This window comes from Macaca nemestrina, chromosome 19, assembly GCF_043159975.1.
Source record: "Macaca nemestrina isolate mMacNem1 chromosome 19, mMacNem.hap1, whole genome shotgun sequence".
NCBI classification, from domain to species: domain Eukaryota; kingdom Metazoa; phylum Chordata; class Mammalia; order Primates; family Cercopithecidae; genus Macaca; species Macaca nemestrina.
In genome coordinates, this window is record NC_092143.1 from 11,440,144 (window position 1) to 11,461,057 (window position 20,914).

The following is a 20,914-nucleotide window of genomic DNA, read 5'->3' on the forward strand; positions in this document are numbered from 1 at the left end:
CAAAAGCTGGAAAAAATAGAATTCCATAATCTATAACACAAACTATAACACAAACTTAAACTGTGTTTTTAGAGTTTCTCTAAAATTCCTGAATTATCTCCCAAATATCAATATTTATATGGTCAATTCTTCTTCCTTTATGGAAAATGAGGGACTTCTTGGCTGAGAGTAAACTTTACTTTCTAAAATTTCTCAAAATATTTGAGACAGGAAAGCCAGCTGCTTTCACCCACCCGTGGCAACATGTTCAAAGCACAATATTGTAGAAGCTCAATTACGTTTATGAATGCTCCAAATTACTGCAGGCTGGATTTAGTCCTTGAATGATATGCTTTTATTAATGTAATTGCAGAGGATGTTGAGAAAACAAAATTATTCGTGAACATGAAACTTCCCAAGTTTCATAATTATGTTTTTTCTTAAAACACATAATCTATTTTGAAATCACAAGGCTACTTACCTCTGAATAGCAACAGCATAAATTTTAGAATATATACTTCTTATGACATAAATTTTTAAAAATAAAATCATGTAAAATTCATTTTGTATGTAAATAAAACACTTTGTTAGTATATTGTACTATAAAGGCATTAAATCAATCATTTTCTAAAGCCAAAGAGCTTCATAATCTTCAGGAAAACTGAAATAAAAATGTGTAGTAAAAGCAATGAAATAACAATGGAATGATTCAAAAACCAAATGTTATTTTATTATGCAACAAAAAGAAATATTAATACATGCATGTGTATCACCAAACATTTTAGGAACAGCAGCTAGTATTATTTGACAAAATGCTGGATTCTTTGTCCTGACCACTCTAATCTTATTTACAGAATCATTATATTTATATGAACTCTTCTAAGATAAAAACAATATCTGTCACATGTTTTGTTCTAATCTTTCCATCTTAATATAATATAAAACAAGTAATCCAATTTTAGATATGTTACTTGAAAAACAAGATAGAATGGTTGTACAATATGTAAGCTACTTCTTATAATTGTGAGATCCAAAATGTTGATTTCACTGGGAAAGTTACATCTATAATATAAAACTTATAGATAAGTTTGTAATCTTGAGAAGGAAAAGACATGGAATCTTAAAAAAAAAAAATTAGCTTTTGATTTGAAGATTAGTTGCTTAAATCCTAGTGAAACGTTCATCCCTGCTCATACTTTCTCCATGTTAACAAAAATAAATTAGTAATTTATTCAGACATAGAGGCCCCCAACTCTGCAATCATCTTTTTTTTAAGTGTTGATATTTCTGGTTTTCATCCTTTGACATAGGAGAAGGTAGAAATAAAGAAAAAAACAATTTAACTAGAAAGCAGAATCCTTAACACAACTGCTGATTGATCTGGGATCTGTTTTCATTTGTTTCCTTTCATTTTGACATAGTTGTTTGTCTTAGTAAAGACAAGTAAAGGAACTGGATTAAAAATGTCAAAATAACAGGAAGTGAATACTCAGTGTTTATATTTCTTAAAAGATCTGTCTTTCCGTCCCTGAAACAGAAAATGGATGTCATGTGCAAGGAAAGCTGCAAAGAGTTGAAGACCAGATTAAACTCTTAGATTTCTGAAAGCTTGCTTGCTTTTTATTTTGCCTCCCAATCATGTAAATACTTTCTTCAATTCTTTCCCAAGTAATTCCTATAATGTCATATCTTGAATCTTCCTCAAAATCTCTAGTTTTTACTTGTTTTTCTTAAATATCTCATGATTTCCCAGATCTATACATTGCATTTAATTTACAAAACAAAGAGAAAAAGTACTAAGAATTGTGTGGACTCCTAAATTGAGTTTTATCATTTTTATCATTGCCTGATTTTCATATCTATTAAATTTTCTTAAATTAGTAAATTTTCTTAAATTATAGCAAGCAGAAAATATATTGGTCTCAGTTGTTGCTAGAGGCCACTGTCTTTTACATACTTCTCAGTATCAAAATAACATAAGTATGTAAATATGATAACATGAGAGCTATGGGTAGAACCCAGAGAACACTGGTTCAGAAAACGTGAGGTAAATTCTCTTCCTTGATAAGGACGTTCAAACCCATGTGTGTTCCCCCTTTCAACAAGGAGATAAATATCAATATGAAATATATTCTACGGTTGCTATGAAGATATTTTTGAACCGTTTACATTCTGGAGTGTTAAACCTGTGCTGTCTTAAACGGTAGTCACCTATCAGATGTAGTTAGCAAACACTTGAAATGAAGGTTGCCTGAATTGTGATGTTTGGTGAGTATTAATTAAACACAGCATGAAACGTAAAATGTAAACTATCTCATTAATAACTTCATATTAATTACATTTTGAAGTGATATTTTTGAAAGATTGGATTAAATCAAAAATATTATTAAAATTAATGTCACAAGTTGGTTTTTTAATTTTTTAAATGTAGCTACTTTAAATTGCAAATGTTGCTTGAGTTATATTTCTGTTGGACAAAATAGCTGTAGAGCATTCAAAAAACTTCAAGAACTTTTCTTTTCCGCAGAGAATTTTACAGAAATAGAAAACTGCGTTCTGATTTTTTTCAAACACGTTCAGAATGTTTTGGCAATATTGCTGTCTCTAACACCTAGAGGCTTCCTAAATAGAGAACATTAAGATAACTACTAATAATATTACTTGTAAATATATGCTTGGAAAACATATTGTACTGATAATAAAAATGCACACCAAAGTAGCTATGCCTGCTATTCAAAGGTAAGTGAATGTGACATTCTCGTTCTCTGCCACATGGCCACATAATAGAGAAGAGGTGATGTTGCAACAGTCATGCAAAAATAAAATGAATATCATTTTAAAAATTGGATATGTGTGCTGAACATTCTTATCTAAGCTTTGAAAAATCCCAGTATATTTAAAGCTGTTTAGACAGCATGGGAAAAAAATAATTATTAATTTTAAAAATGTATGTCATTGTTAAAATAGCAGTTGTATTGTAAATAAAAACCTAAAAATAATATTAATTCATGTGTTCTTAACATTATTAATACATATAATTTTATTTTTATCCACAATTTTGGCAAAATGATAAATACCTAAAAAATATTATGGGCTTATAATCTGTTGTATTTGAAGACTTCCTTGTCTTGCTTTGATCCCTGGCTGAAGATTGTTCTTTAATACAGTCTGTAGGACTGATCAAAACGTTACATAAGCAGAGAGAAAAGTAAATGAGATCACTGACAACACTGTAGTCTTGGCATGGGAATGGATATTAACATTTATCTAATGAAACTAATTATGTTAATAGATTAGGAGAAGTTGGGTATGTTTTCAGGGACAAGAAAAATTTTAATGTCCAAAGTATTTCACATATAGTGTCATTACAATATCCCCACCTCTCAGCTCCTATTAATTCCAATAATATGACCTCACCCACCCACCGGCTGGATATGCACCTAGATCCCATTACTATACTAGCATTTCTTTCCATATTAATGATAAGCACTCTGATTACCCTTTACTATTGTCCCCATAACTCTCTTCTTTGACCAAACTATGGCCTCCTATCAATGGATAGTATTGCTTTTTCTCTCTTCCTCATCCGCATCACACCCACTCTCTCCTCCCTATTCTGTCTCCAGTTTTAACAAATTGCTCTGAGCAAGCTTGGCATTCCCGTGACCCTACTTGCTTAGAAACTCTAATGTCAGTGAATTACAGCTATCTTCCTGCTCCATGTCTGCACCTACCCACTTGATCATGCTTCGAGAAAACGCACCATTTTCTATCTGGTGTCACCTCAGTTTCTCAACTCTGAACCTCATATGGGCCTCTAATATAGCCAAGCCAACTCTACCACAGGGAAATTAATCTTTTTCCCTGATTAATTCACAAACATTCTACTGAGTAACTCCATATATTCTCTATCTTCAAAATTTTCATATCTTCTTCAGCTCTGCCTTATCTGTTGAGATTGCAGAAGTTTTTCTATTTCACTTAGAAAAGATAGGTAATTATAAGACAACTGCATTCCACTGGTTCCATCATATCTATGTGTCTAATCAATACCCATACGTCATTCTGTCTGTTTTTACAGAGACTCACTCCATGTTCTTAACACCAAACTTCCCATTTGTATGCTCTACCTGATTTCCTCTAATCCACTCGAGGACATGGCTTCCTCAAATACACTCCTCTCCTGTTTAGCCAGTTTATACCTCTCTCTAGATTAGATTATTCCCATTAGCAAATGTACATGCCTGTAATAACCCTCAACATTTAAAAAAAAAAAAAAAAAAAAGAATTCGATCCCCACCCAGCAGCCATTCCATATCTTTGGCATTTTTTTAAACAAAAATTATTTAAAAGACACTTTCATTTATCTCATTTTCTCTTGAAGTCATGGTATCGTTTTCAACTCTAGTTTGCCACAAAACAGAAAATCGGTGGCTTCTACACTGCAAATCTAATGGTCAACTCCAGGCCTGAAATTCCTGTTTTACTTGACCAGTCAGAAGCCCTGTATGTGATTGTCCATTTCATCATTCACTTTTCTTGGCTTCTGAGGGCATCTTCTGTCGTGGTTCTCCTCCTACTCCCTGGTAGCTGCCCACGTTCTGTCTCAGCTTCACACCTCTGACTGGAGGCCCTCCAACACTGAGACTTCAGGCTGGGGCAATTGCTCTGGGTGAAGGCATCCAAGCCTTTGCCTTCGAATTCATTAATTTTCTGAAATTTCCTAATATCTGTATCTCTGGTCTGAGATGTTCCTTTATCTCTGGGCTCATGTGTCCAGCTGCCCACTTAACATCGCTAAGAATATCGAATCAGCATCTCAGATTTCACATGTTTAAAAACAAACACGTGAACTCCCCTCTCATCTACACCTGCTCCTCCACAGTGTTTCCTGTGCCAATAAATGCACATTTCACTCTTCTAGGTTTACAGACCAAACTTAGGGGTTATCCTTGATTCCTTTACCTTTTCACACTGCACATCACTGTTGGAAACTCTGCCAGTTCTGGCAGGAAATATGAAATACAGCCTATGCAGAATTTCAAAAACTCCATCTCTAATAACTCCTCCAAACCACCTTGTTTCTTGCCTGGACTATTGTATTGTATCTGGCCTCCCCACTTCTACCTTTTCCCTACTCCAGTCTACAGCTGAGTGATGCTTTAAACACTCAACTTATGTTACAATATTTCTAGGATCCCAACATTCAAATGGCTTCCCATCAAACTCAGAATAAAGGGGTTGTAGTTTATGATGTTCTCATGGTCTAAACATAAACCACTCTGAACTCTTCATCGGGATCCGTGATTTCCCGACTTGAGGCTCCTACAGTTGGGGTACGAAGAGGCCTTTTAAAAGTAAAATAATATTAGGTTGGTGAACATGGAAACATTGAAAGTAATGGCAAAAACCACAATTACTTTTGCACCACCCTAATATCTTGAAGCTTAAGCTGGATTTACTTCCTCCCCAAGATGCCTCCGCCTGTGCCTCCTTGCCTTGCTCATTCCCAGCAGCTGCCGGCCATCTGGCCGTTCCTTGAAGGGACAGACATTCTTCTGACTTAAGACTTTAGCACATGTGATTTCCTTTGCCTCTACCTCTCTTCTGCCAAGATTCCTCGTGGTTAGGTATCTTACATCCTCCACCCTAACAGAAGGGACATTCCCTGGCCATTTCAAGAGCACAGGCATGTTCTATTCCCTTTTAGCCTGAATTTTCTTTTTTTTCTTCACAGTACTTATCATGACTTAATATATATTTATATAGTATGTATGGATTCTATTGCTTTACTAGCTAGACTAAATGCTTAATGAAAAGAAAGCAGTTTTACTTTTATTCACATCTCTACGTCCATTGCTAGAACAGTGTCTGAGACATGGTAGACATTTATTACTACATGGATAAATCTAAAACAGAGTGACTTAGAACTATTCCTTTTCTTCCAAAAGGCAAGCATTACAAGTTCCACTAAATAAGTCAGTCTTCTCTAAAGAAGGTGGCTTTTGGATATTAAATGCTTGTAGGCTTTTAAAATTAATAACGAAACAGTTTTAAGTGAGGTTAACCCCAATCACACCACTTTAATTGCTGTCAGCAACTTTATTCTCCCAAGTACTTAAATAATACACAAATACGCCTATGATGATGATCTGTATCTACAAAAGATAAAGATTTACACTTATTTGGCCAGAAATACTTTTGAAACAGTGTGGAAAGTGGACAGGATATTTGGAAGAACAAAGCCATGTATCCCTTTCAGAGATAAGAGAACCAAGGGGTTTCAAAAGAATCAGCAGATGGGAGGTGGAGTTTGTCTTCTGCACTATTTCTACTTCTGATATTGTTTTGGATAAAGATCTATGCTTCTCGAGTGTGTCATTTATATTAATTCAGATAAACATCCTGCTCAGTAATATGGAAGAAACTTATAGCCACAGAGTAAACAATGACGGCCAACTATAGATAATGAATGGACCATGTGAGGTCCAGGAGCAGAGTTTTGCATTCAGTATCTATGCTTAGGCCCCGACCTTCTGTGAGAAGCCTGTATCTGAAATAGCCCTCCTAGTTCTAATCCATGAATACTGGAATTTCTCCCATTAATCTGCATTATCAGGTCAAATGTATTTAGTCCCATACCCAAAACATAAAAGCCAGCATGTAAATTCATATAACATTAACACATTTAGAGGCCATTTGTAGCACGGCATAATTGCGACATCCACATTTTTAATCCATGCAATCATAAATTCCGTAACTTAAGTTTCATTATTACAAAAAGATTGAAAAAGCCTGGGCAGTATCACAAATAGGATGGCAGTTGCTTTGACCCAACTCATTCCTACCATTGACAATACCTGTAAAGTGATTTCAAAACAAAGATAGAGCAAAGCTCACCTGAACCCTCAGCCAATCCCTGGGATTATTCTAGCTCCAAATTAAGAAGAGGTTATAAACAGAACCTTCTAGAATTATATGAAACACCAATGGATTATGGCACTTCCACATCTTTCTCTTTTTTCCTGTGCTACCAAATGTTATAATCCCACTGAACATCTTATAATTTTCATGCTTTATTGTGAAATACATTTTCTTCTCATTCAGAGAAGAAACCCTTGTTCAAAACCCTTTATGCCAAAAGAAGATAGAAAATTCATGAATATAGGCTGACTAATAAGACTATTTGATCTTTTGCAGATGTCATAAATGTAATATTTTACCTAATGCCTTCACAATCCTAAATTCACTAAGGGAGGAAAGGAAAGATTGTATGAAACACTCAAAAGTATTTACAAATGAAAATGAGTCTAAAGTTGCTACAGGTTTTTCTTCATGGAACTGTTGCCTCTTTACCTGTGTTATATTTCCAAATGTTTACTGCAGCTTAGAAACATATGCTCCCGAGTCAGTGACTAAAAATCCCACTTTTATTTTTGGAAGCTTTAATCCTACCAATTTGAAACAGACGCTATGATAAGATACATTTATAAATTCTGCAGTGAGCATATGTTTTTTTTCTCAGTATTAAGGACACCTTTTTCTTTAGCTAGCAAAAAATCCTTCTATCAAAATTTTGACATCAAATATTTTTATGCCTTTACTACACACAACAGCAATTCTTTTAGGAAATATCATTAAATATAAATCAACTCAGATAATATTTAAGTATATAATAATGTTAACAATCCTTTGCAAAGCTATGACTACAATTAAATGGCCTTGAGCACAACTTCCAATACAATATCTAGTTTTCCTTTTTACAATCAAGGTCTCAGGCTCACATTCAATCTCCATTGAACATCTACAATTAGTCAGGGCACTGAGGATGAAGTACTAGTTATACAAATTGTCTTCTATATAATATATTCTTAGAATGCAACCTAGACCTGTACAAAAATAAAATGTGAAGGTCGGGACCAAATCTTTGCATTTCAACTATCCTCATTTGTTTTCATGTATGGCAAAAAGATACTCCTTCAGTAAAGGCTACTTAATGATAGTATGTTTCTAAACTAGTAGATAGCATGTTTATAAAATGATAGCATAGTTTCCATCATATGTACATTGAACAAAAAATACTCATTATTATGAAATAAGCTATAATTTTAATTTCATTGAAAAAAGAAGAAGAAAATGAGTGTTATTCCAGACACTAATTCTACTCTGAGAAGAAGTAAAGCAATGTGTTTAAGGTTTGGATATATGAAGAAAAACATGTTAATAAATAAGTTCTATTCTTTTTTACTTTGAATATACTGTATTTTACACTATCTATTACAATGTGAATTTTATATATGCTTTTCACCCATTGAAATGAAACTTATACAATGCCTTTACTTGATAATAACTTGGTGATTCCATAGTTTTAAGACTATTTGGTCGCTGTGTGTTTGTTGATATCACATATCAAAAAGAAACAGAGGAAAGTCAGTGCATGCCCAGTGTCATTCCTGGCCACCTCACATGTCTCATTTGTGAATAGGTAGTATTCAATGCAAATCAGTGATGACATTTTCTCTGAGAATGCAAAAGATATCTTCTCTAAGTAGATTTAAGAAAATGTAGGAGATAGAAAAGCATAAGTGTTGAATATGAGAGCAGCTAATTTAAATGTAAAAATTACCCCTTATTTGCAGTGTCAGTCTCTCTTCTCTCAATTCCCAAAGGAAATGCGTGGCCCAACTGACAGAATGGTGATTGGTCTGGATTTATAGAATATTGGAATGGATCTTTGGACTGTTGTCTCACTGCCTCCTCCCTGCACCCTATAATCCCGATGTCCACTTCAAACCATTCTGCTTGACTTCTGCCAGATTCACATTCCTAGAATACCAGTACAGCATAGTGGAAATAGCGCTGGAGCCAGAAATACATCTGAAATTCTGGTTCCCTCACTATCTTTATCTGTGGCTTTCAGCAAATCATTGAACATTTCTGAACATCAGGTTCCTTCATGTGCAAAATGAAAATAATGTGTAAAATATTGTTCATTTTATTGCATAGTTATAAAAATTGTGGATATGTATGTAAATCATCTTGCATGCAGCAACTGCTATTATGTATTGGCAAAATGATGATGATGAAGGTGATGGTAATGATGATGAAAAGAGGCACAGAAACTCCATCTCTTTTCAGAAACTTGCAATTGGACCCTTTGTATGATATGTAAAGACCAAATTTTTCTGTGTGAAATGTTAAGATGCTCTATAAATTTTTCCTGCTCTATGTATTGAGTACAATGTCTGCTACTCACAAAGGCATATTTTTTCTGCTCCAATCAATGAATTACTCACCGTTCTTTTGTGCTATGTGCTAATTCATGTTCAAAACCCTTTTTGCCAATTACTTGTTCAAAGTAGAGTATTCCTCTTGCTTTCAGCACCTATCCAAGTTCTACTAGTTTTTCAACACTCAGTTCAAGAAGTTGAACTTTTCTTTAAAGGCTCTGGCATCTCTTTAGGACTGATATACCTGCTAAAAAGGGAATTTCTGAATATTTTGGCATTATGGCAGAATTCAATTGGTCTTGTAATATCAGCATAAGAGATATGATGACCTGAGATCATTTTTTGTATTTTAAGAATTACAGCCATAGTTTTGTGGCTCTAATAATTAGATAAAACAATCATAAATTATTTTGAAGCCACGCCCATAGTGAGGCCCAAAAACTATGTCCCAGTGATCAAGCAATTATTGACTCCAATGATAACATATGAAGTATGCAAAAGAGAGACAATGAAATGATCTATGATTTCATAAGAACATATGAGATTTTGGAAAATAAAGCAATTCACATAAAGCATTTTTCTGAATATATTCAAATACATCACACAAACCTACATAGATACTGTGTCACTAACTTATGAATATTTCTCTCTAATTTATTGTTTTCATTAAAATATGAAATAGAATTCAGGAATATTTACTGGATATATAAAAATAGTTATTGTCAATAACATATTTTACTAACAAGAAAATATTTACTCAAAAGTTGTAATAACACTATTTCCCACAAAAATGATAGCAAAAACACATTCACATTATTTTAGAAAACAGAAAAGAACATCAATAAATACTTTATATATTTTGGTGCCTATGTTACTGACATATTTCTAATTACATTTTTAAAGAATCTTTCTTATATTGAATAAATGTACCCACTTGACACTCAATTGATAATTTATCTTTGCAGAAAACATAAGCAAATGCTTCTCGATGGTTTCCAGAGATTTTTTTCAGTTTTACAATTTATTTCTATATAACTAAACATCATTGTTATTATGCACAGGATTTTATTAGTTTATTCTGTATCCCTATCTCCTCCACATTATACACGTAACACGTAAAGAAATCAATATTCATGCTAAGTTTGAAATATACTTTCCATTAATGAATACAATAATTTAGCATGAAGACTCAACAAATGAAAAGAACTCAAGGCACATGAGGCATAGATAGAAAGGTTTTCATAACACTTTTACTTTTTTACTGTAAGAATATAGATTCCTTCAAACACAATGACTAATTCACATTCATTTGGAACTATGAAACAAAATTTTAATATCAACATACACTATTGCTGTCTAAATGTAGAGTTGAAATTCTTACCTGAGTTTGGCTTAGTATACAGTTATTTTTTAAAGACAGGAAATGTATGACAAATTGTCAGGATAATAACACCCACAGTGGAAAAATGAAAGGGGAAAGGAAGAAATCACTTTAAAAAGAAACTCCAAATCCTTCTGCTTCCCAGCTCTACAGTAGTTTTGCTCTGCATCTTGTAAGCAACTGTCTTTGCTCCGAGAACAACACATGCTCTGCCTCAGCAGGAAAATATAAAAATTAAATAGAAAACCACAAGGTTATTAAACACTCTTACCCTCTGGGCTTGCTGGGCTGTTCCAGCGTCTCAGTTGCAGCCACATGTGTAAACAACAGAATTTCCTGCATCCTTTTCTCATCTGTACAGTTCTGGAGTCCTAGCCAACAGGATTATTTCCAGCATTAAGGGCACTCCACACAAACTCAAAAAAGATTCCCATTGGTTGTGAAATTTTATTGAAACCACTACCACAACCCCCTCTTTGGATCACCATTGAGCCAACCAAAATAAAATCATTTTTAATGTTCCCTAAGTATGGTTATCCAAAGCTTTCCATGCAAGCATTTGAAACCTGTACTGTGGATGAAAAAGAAAAAGACACCCACGCCTTCATCCCCAAGTGTACTTAATGTTTAATTACAACAGTATAACTTGTAATAATAATAGAAAAAACTAAAATAGCAAAGCAAAATAAAAGCCTAGAAAGTACCTATCTGCAAAATATTTAAAATAATTATACTGCAGATTACAAGAACAATATAAAATATTCATCCAATCTGATTTGCATTAGATTGCACAAAATCAAAAGCAAAAGAAATCATATTTAATAAAAGATTTGAGTATACAAATTATGAAACAAGAACTGTATATCAAAACCCTTGATCGTGGTCACATTGGCAGGAATGTGAGCTGTAGTCCCTGGGGTGCCCAGTGAAAGCTCCCTGGCTTTTTCCCCTTTCCCTGGGGAAAAAGAATATGAAGTAGCTTTCCAGTGACATGACTCGGCTGTCAGGAAGTGTTCTGATGGGGGTTGTCGGGGGAGGTCAAAGACCGCATAAAAGAGAGCTTCTGTGGTTGAAACTAGCAGTAAAAAATGTCCAAAGTAGAAAAGAAAAAGTCAAAAGGTAACAGGATTGACTTGCTCCTTGTAAGTAGCACAAAAACAACATGTGAAATGTAGGCAATACTGTCTTCGAATTGTTTTATTTTTCACCCTTCCCTAATTTGTAGGCTTATTCTGGTGTTATCGTCTATCTCTACTTAATATTCTTTTCCCACTTACTTTCTGATGCAATGGAAAAGGTGGCCAGCTTCCTATATAAAGCCAACTGACCCATTCGAGCTAAACTTAATCATGATTCTCGCTCCTCTATCTTTGAACATTCCCTCTTGTCCGGATTTTCCCCACGAGATGTTAAATACCATACATTCCTTGGTCAATTTCATGTATGCCGATGAACTTTACTTTCAATTCAGTCATTTTCACTTTCAGGTACCGTTCCTTCCATCATGGCCAAATGATTGAAAGTTCTCCAGCCAAGAATTTTATTTAGTCTTGCATCCATCTGATTTTAATTCATCAAAGTGACTACACACACATACACACACACACACACACATGCATGCACATAAATATTCTATTTATTTTTAATTTTTCCAATTCACCTCAATCCTTTTCTAGTTGACATCTACACAGCCTTTCATACTGTTCACAACCCTGCCCACATGAAGACATCTCTTATCTTGGCACAACACTCTCCCGGTTTTCCTCTTGACCTCTTTTGCTGGCTCTTCTCGTCCTCTTTGATGATGCCTCATCCTCCATCCATCCATTGGTGCGTGTCACGTATGTTCTTAGATAAATTTACATAAAAAAGTGTATATTCTGTCTCTGGATGATGCCACCCATCCTCATAGTTTCAATTACCATCTTTCTTTTTGGATGGCTCCCAAATATCTGCTTTTAGACCCAATGACTGTCTGAATTTTCAGTACTTATACTTGTCAGCTCACTATTCCCCTCACCCAGAAAATGACACAGATACAGCATCAGCTTGTCTAAACTGAAATCATCGTCTCTCGATGGACCTGCTATGTTATCTATATAACTGTCAACCCAGTTTTACAGTTTCTCAAAGAAAAATCCTGGAAGTCACCCTTGACTCCTTCTACTAGTTCCTTTTCATTGTACTTCAATAATTTGCCCAGTCTTCTTTTTTGTTTTTTTTGTTTGTTTGTTTTGTTTTTTTAATTTTAAAAAAATTTTTTTTAAATTATACTTTAAGTTCTAGGATACATGTGCATAACGTGCAGGTTTGTTACATATGTATACTTGTGCCATGTTGGTGTGCTGCACCCATCAACTCGTCAGCACCCATCAACTCGTCATTTACATCAGGTATAACTCCCAATGCAAACCCTCCCCCCTCCCCCCTCCCCGTGATAGGCCCCGGTGTGTGATGTCCCCCTTCCCGAGTCCAAGTGATCTCATTGTTCAGTTCCCACCTATGAGTGAGAACATGCGGTGTTTGGTTTTCTGTTCTTGCGATAGTTTGCTGAGAATGATGGTTTCCAGCTGCATCCATGTCCCTACAAAGGACACAAACTCATCCTTTTTTATGGCTGTATAGTATTCCATGGTGTATATGTGCCACATTTTCTTAATCCAGTCTGTCACTGATGGACATTTGGGTTGATTCCAAGTCTTTGCTATTGTGAATAGTGCCGCAATAAACATACGTGTGCATGTGTCTTTATAGCAGCATGATTTATAATCCTTTGGGTATATACCCAGTAATGGGATGGCTGGGTCATATGGTACTTCTAGTTCTAGATCCTTGAGGAATCGCCATACTGTTTTCCATAATGGTTGAACTAGTTTACAATCCCACCAACAGTGTAAAAGTGTTCCTATTTCTCCACATCCTCTCCAGCGCATGTTGTGTCCTGACTTTTTAATGATTGGCATTCTAACTGGTGTGAGATGGTATCTCATTGTGGTTTTGATTTGCATTTCTCTGATGGCCAGTGATGATGAGCATTTTTTCATGTGTCTGTTGGCTGTATGAATGTCTTCTTTTGAGAAATGTCTGTTAATATCCTTTGCCCACTTTTTGATGGGCCAGTCTTCTTTTCTCACTGCCACTACTCTGGTTCAGACAACCATCATGATCTTTCTAGATCACTGCAGTGTCTCTCTGCCTCTTAAATTGTCTCTCTTCTCCCAGCCTTCTGCTCCATCTCTAAAAAGATACAGTGGTCTATTTCTGGTACTTATGCACTTGAAGTCCCTGAAGGATTTTTAAGCTTTTGTCAACTCCCTTTTTTGTAATACATTGGCTTTTCTTGGTTTCTAAAACACAACTTTCCTAGATTATTTTTTCACCTTTCTGACCATGTCATATTTTTATCTCCTCTCTAATTACTTTTCTCTCCTTTCAACAGTGGAACACCTTCAAGAAGCCATCACTGGTCCTATTCTTATTTCACATTTCTGTCTAGGTGAGCACATCTATTTTTGAGGCTTCTTTTGTCACACATATTTGGTGAGTTGAATTGTGTCCTCTAAGAAGATACGTTGAAATCCTAACTCCCTGTACCTATGAAGATGATTATTTGGAAATATGGTCTTTGAAAATGTAATCAAGTTACACTGAGGCCATACTGAGTGAAGGGGAACCATAATCCAAGGACTGGTAGATTCATAAAAAGAGGGAAATGTAGACAAAACACACAGAGGAGAATGCTATGGGAGAGACAGAGACAGCAATTGGAGTGATATGTCTACAAACCAAGGATTGCCAACAATCACCAGAATTAGGAGAGTCAAAAAAGGGTTCTCCCCTAATGCTTTCAGAAAGAGTATTGCTGGTTGACACTTTGATTTTGGACTTCTGTCCTTCAGAACTATGAGATCAATTGTTTTAAGTGACAAACGTGTGATATTTGTTACAGCAGCCCTAGTAAACCAATAGACATATAATTCTGAAATATATATGGTCTTTCCTAATAGTTTCTAAAGCTTCAGATCTGTATTTCCAAAGTCTAATGAAATATTCACTAGGAGCCATTCAAATCTTTCAATAATCTCCAATCCTCCAAGCTCTTATATTTCTTCCAAATACTCTACTGTACCTTGTAATCTCAATCTTAAATAAAAACACTGCCACCCATCGAGTCTTTCAATCTAGAAACCTCTTTGCTATTCCTAAGTTCTTATTCTTCTTCACCATTCAAATTTAATAACTCATCTTTACATTAAAACCTGAAACCTCTCTCTTCACTTTATGTCCTTCTATATCTTTGCATTTGTTTTTGTCTTACCATAACATTTTTTTTTTTTTTACTGGCAAGTTTACAAATTACTGACAGGCAAAACTTGACTATATATGGAGGGCACTCTTATTTACAGCTTTCTCATGTGAAGGCTCTTTTTGCCCTACACAGGCCACATCCATTAGGGTCAGAAAGTGGAGAAGGTGTCCTACTTCATCCTTATTGCCAAGTCTGGCTCACAAATTATTTGTTGATTGATAGCATGGGACCTCTGAGAATAGAAAACAAAATTACCTATGGTCTCCATCCTAGTTTCAAAGGGTACATTGACACCATGGTTATAATACCTCTGTGCACACACACCTCCATTATCCTAGCACTCCATATCCTATAACAATCACTTGGGGGCATATGAAAAAGAAATGAGAAAAATTCAGCTGTGAGGTTTCCAAAATTTGTTGGCAAGTTCATGATGTCTTGAGGTACTCAGCACACATCAATGAAGGCTATTTTTTTTTGGATTCCAGTTTCATTCTATATATTAGATCCACCCTGTGGGTTCTGATATTTACCTACTGAGTATCCTTTCTCCCCTTCCTCCCTACAAAACATTTGTTTATTTTTGTTTGGAGCACAATGTGGTCAATTTTTTTGAAGCCTGTGTTAACAAGCCTCCCATACAAATATACTTGGCTGTGTGGCGCAGTTTTGCCAATGAAACATAAGTGGAAACCTAATGGGTTTAGAAAAGTTTTGTATTTCTAATGCCAGTCTGTTGACTCCTTTCTCCTTTTTCATTCCTTGAACAAGACAAGGAGGCTGGAGACGGGGAAGCTGTTCTTAAATGATAATAAGCTCCTGAAGTCATGATTCAGATGCAAGCTACACATTAAGAACAGAAGAAAAACTCTGAGCTTTAATCAACCTCATGAGAGATTTCAGTGATGGGAGGAAAAGAGAACTTAATCTGGTGAAACCACTGTCATCAGGTTTCTCCTATGTCATTATTTATTACATTGGGAGTTAGAGGCCAATGGAAAATTGTAATAGTATCTAGCTGGAAACACAATGGAGAATAAATATTAATCAAAACTGATTTACTCTACATTCTTATCACCTTATTGGGAGGTCCAGAAGAAATCATGAAATTGAAAACTCCTACAGCAACCTTTACTGAATGTTACATCTATCTCTCACCATCTCTGTGGGACAGTTCCTGATTCCCATAGAAAAAGTTAATGCTACAGCCAAAGCTATACTGGTGGATTTATTTACCTGTCTATTTTCTCAAAAAGCTATGAATTTCTTAAGGAGATAATGTTGTATTTATATTTTAATATTTTGCAAAAAACAAAGCAAGTAAATTAATGAATAAGACCACAAAGCTGATAGCTGGTTGGTAGCAGAGCTAAGACATATCTTAGTCTCATCATTTAATGGAACAGTAAATGGATAAATGGATGGATGGATGGATGGATGGATGGATGGATGGATGTTCTATGAATTCACTGAAGAAAATAAAAACAATGTCTCAGAATTGGACATGTTATAGAGAAAGTAAATTAGAAAGATATACCATCAAAATATTGAATAAGTATATAGTGATTTTAAAATTATTCTAACATTGCTTTTTATTCTACTTTTATAAATTAAAAGAATTAATAGTACTAACATTAGATACATATATTGACAAACTTTTTTAAAAAATAGAAATACCAATGAAGTCAGACAAATAATTTCCTATGGGCCTTAGTAACTATTTGAATTCAGCTTTAGTTTAAAAATCTTAACTGCTACAATTTTAATGACTTAACAGTATTTGTAAAATTACTCTAAAACAACATGTTACAATGTCAGCAACTGAAAATCTTTTGTAAGGAAGCCAATTTTGGTTTTGATTGAAATGTACTAGGTGATTTGAAATCAGATTACAACCGTACTTTCATGAATTCACAGAGTGCAGCTGTGATGTTCCAAATGCACTCTTCATTAATCAGGAGAGACCAGCTGGGTAGCCAGCAGCTCTTATTAAACTAACCTGTGCGTGCCCAGATACATCAGTCACATAAGTCCAAATGACAATAAGTGAATCATATTGCATCAATATAGAAAATAATATTTCTTCCCTCCTGCTATTTTAAAAATGGGAATAATTGTCTCTTGATGTCTAAATTTTCTTTATAAAAAGAATATGAACTTTTATGAAAATGTCTAAGCTATAACACAAAACTAACTATATTTATATTTTATCACCTAAAGGAAAAGTTAAGAAAACAATTTAAGAAAAATAAATCTAATCTACAATATCTAACATGCAGAAAAAAAGAAGAGATCTTGATGTCAGACAGACCTGAGTTCAAGCATCGGTTGTGTGTTCTCAAAGAGTTACATCTCTAAGCCTCGGTTCATGTATTTGTAAAACAGATGTAACCTGTAGAAAGATTCTAACAGTTAAGAAATAATGGATATAAAGTGCTAAAAGAGTACCTAACAAACACCTGAATGAATTAAAGGAACGGATTAAAGCTATAATTAGCAATAGTTGTTTTTAAAAGTAGTTGACATAACTATAACATCCACAAAATAATCTAAAATCAATTTTTTATATTGTAAATATGAACAGTAAGTAAATTCAGACATGTCCCAGTCTGACGGTATAACTTATGTTGCTACCTCTCAACCCGGTAGCTTCATGGTTGTGATCTTGTTTTGCCACCCACTACTTAGGCTCTGACCAAAACGGACACATTACTTAAGCTTCTAATAAAAACTGTGAAGTTATCTTTGTGAGGCTGAGAATTTTAGGAAATTTCCTTGGGAATATCTAATTATTAAAAAGTGGCCTAGAAATAAATATTTGCTTTTTAAATCGTCAGATACAGTTGATAAAATTAGGATTAAAAACACAGTCATTAGGTTTTAATTGAGCTCATAGCAGCAGTAAATGGTTAACTGTTCTTTCCTTGGTTAGTAATAGTAGGATGTACTCAGCTTCTTGGAATGATTTCTCCAACTCAGCACTGTTGACCTTTGGACCAGATAATGCTTTGTTATGTGAGGCTGTCCTGTGCAGTATAGGGTGTTCAGCAGTATCTCCAGCCCCCACCTACTAGTTATCAGTAGCACATCCAGTTGTGCAAACCAAAAATGTTACCAGACATTGCCAAATGCCCCCTGAGAGGCAAAATCTCTATCAGTTGAGATACATTGTTTATAGTGATGGAGTAGTGAAAAGATGAGGCTACAATTTAGCTCTGCTACTCACCAGCTGTCAGTTGTGTGGTCTTAGGCAGAGTGACTCCATCATTCCAAGTCTCATTTTTATTTTTCATACATACATATATATATATATATATGAAAATATATGAGAAAAAATATATATAGTTAGGAAATTAGACTAGATAATTTTGAAAGTTTAGCTTACTAAAATGTTAGGTGCTTTAAAATCCATCTCTCTCTCTCACACATACACACACACACACACACAAACACTCTACTTACACATTTCAAACATAGTCATTTATGTAGTCTACATTAGGATATCAAACACATAAGGAATAAAAATTAAAAAAAATTGTTACAAAACCCATTTTTGTTTGCAGGGAGCAGTCTTACAGTCTTATAATTAATTTTTCTGAATGACTTCTACTCCAGGATTACCACATACACAGAAAGAACAAATACTTCACCTTAATATATCTCAATCAATAAGGCTAAGCACTGCTTTTTTCTCAAAGGAACTCAACATCCACTATACTGATGAAAAGTGCTTTTACTGATCAGGAAACTATATTAAATTGCAATTCCACTTGACCTCACTAAGGAAAGAGTGTCTACAACTTAACAAAAACATTGATTTTACAACATTGATTAAGAAAACATATCTCATTTCTGAATCTGTAAACTCAAACTATTTGGGCAGCCCTTGCTAAATAATCTCTTTCAAGACAGAACTAATCGTCCTCAATGCATAATTGTTCTGAATAATGTTAATAAATATTCTTGGTAGCAATATTGAACTACCACTTGCTAAGGCATACAGATTAATTCTCTACATAGTGTGAGTTTTATTTTACTCTCTTGAAAGTTTATTATTATTATTTTTTTGCTAATCTCTCCTTTTGATTTCTTAGTACACACATTACCTACACTCTGTGAAATTCAAAAAATGCCATTTCCTTATATCATGAGAGACTGTCATTTTTGGTCATAAATTGCAGCTATAAACAAAACACAATAAAAGTTACCAAAACAGTAATGCTTATAGCATAATCTCTGGCTTTAAAGACAAGCTGAACCAAGTTCTAAAAGATCTAGGTTTGTTCTTGATCCTAATATGTTGCTTATGTTAGACCATATATTTTACTGAAGGAGATTTTGGGAAGTAAAAATGTATATATGTAGAAAATTATTATTTTTCTTATGTTACAAGGATCTATATAAATAATGACTGAGTGGTAAAACATGTTCTTTAATAAAAACAATATTGCATGTATTATAATTATAAGGTATGATTTGTAAAGTATTATATTTAATTAGTCATGATACTAACCAGGTTTGATGGCTGATACGGTTTGAATCTGTGTCCCCACCCAAATCTCATGTCAAACTGTAATCCCCAATGTTGGAGGTGGGGTTTGGTGGGAGGTGATTGGATCATGGGGGTGGATCCTTCATGAATGGTTTACAACCATCCCCTTGGTGCTGTTCTCATGATGAGAATTCTCGTGAGATCTGGTTGTTTAAATGTGTGTGTCACTTCCCTCCCTCTCTTCCTCCTGCTCCCACCATGTGAGACACCTCACTTACCCTTTGCCTTCTACCACGACTGGAAGCTTTTCTGAGCACCCCCCAACCACCCACCTGCCCCACAAAACAGAAGCTGCCATGCTTCCTGTACAGCCTGCAGAACTATGAGCCAATTAACCTCTTTTCTTTATAAATTACCCAGTCTCAGGCATTTTTTACAGCAATGTAAGAATGTACTAATACAATGGCTCTTAACAAATATTGAATACTTAGAGCATATGTGAGGTAAGCCAATGCAGCTTAAGGATTTAAAAAATTCATATAAATGAAACAGAAAAATGTCATGATTGAAAAAAGCACCATTAGAATTGTTATACAATTTCCTTTTTAGAAAGAGTAAAACACGGAGTTTAGTTTTGAGTATCAACTGTTAAACCTGAGTCAATATACTCAAAAGCACTCATAAATGTTATCAGCAGATTTTAGTTTAATATAATAGGCTCCGTGTCATATGTTTTCTCTCCTATTTCCCATAATATAAAAGTATTGTTCTGGTTTTAAAAATAAACCTCTAACAAGGGTGAAATCAAGGAAGAGTGATTTACGTCTTCTGAGGTAAATCAGACAAGACATTTTTGGGAATTTCTAAACATCAGAAATATATGGGAACTGATGACAGGGACATCTAAGCACAGAAAACGACATCACCCAATATCTGAAAGAGAAGGCTGTCAACAATGTAAGTCAAAAGCATCTGGTAGAAAATCTAAGTGCAGCGTAAGCCCAAACCAATGAAGTATAAACCATTAGGATTATCAGTGCATTGCCTGCCGGACCACAGGACTTGACGTTTTCTCTCTGCTCACACACACAGCAGCTGCTTGGATGGCACAGTCTAATCCTGGAAGAAGTGACATTTAAATGAAGTAGATGATCTCTCTGAGGAAGCTTCCTAGCATGAGCTCAAGGGACAGGGAGAGACACATGACAAAGTTTTAGAAAACTTCAAGACGACAACAAACACTGGAAAATAAAGGAAATGGACAGTCCACTCCTAGTGAAACACACTTAAGGAATCTACTCAAAAATAAGACTTCCTTACTTTTAGATACGGACATCTAGAACCTGGTTACCTGCTTTCCACCCACATATCACAATGGGAAACCTGACTGAAAACAGAAGCCTTCCCAGGCCAGGTCTGCTGGCTAAATAAACTAACCAATCGCACCAATCTCCACTGGGTACCAGTTACCTCACCTCCAAAACGAGGCCAGTACATTGTTGAAAAGATGATTGTGAATCTGC

The 20,914-nt window shown here is 34.8% G+C and overlaps 1 protein-coding gene across 7 annotated transcripts in view; it reads right to left on the bottom strand.

Annotated features, from left to right (window-relative positions):
- LOC105476956 (coiled-coil domain containing 102B) overlaps positions 1-10,963 on the bottom strand; it is a 300,439-nt gene extending 289,476 nt beyond the window's left edge. For 3 of the 7 annotated variants that reach the window (XM_071085208.1, XM_071085209.1, XM_071085207.1), the window contains exon 1: positions 10,862-10,946. The gene's annotated coding sequence lies outside the window, so the exon portion shown is untranslated. Of the gene's footprint in view, positions 1-8,605; positions 9,777-10,590; positions 10,811-10,861 lie in introns of those variants that run through there. The other 4 variants (XM_071085206.1, XM_011733260.2, XM_071085204.1 and 1 more) reach the window with 3 other exon arrangements.
- Between the last annotated feature and the right edge of the window lie 9,951 nt (positions 10,964-20,914).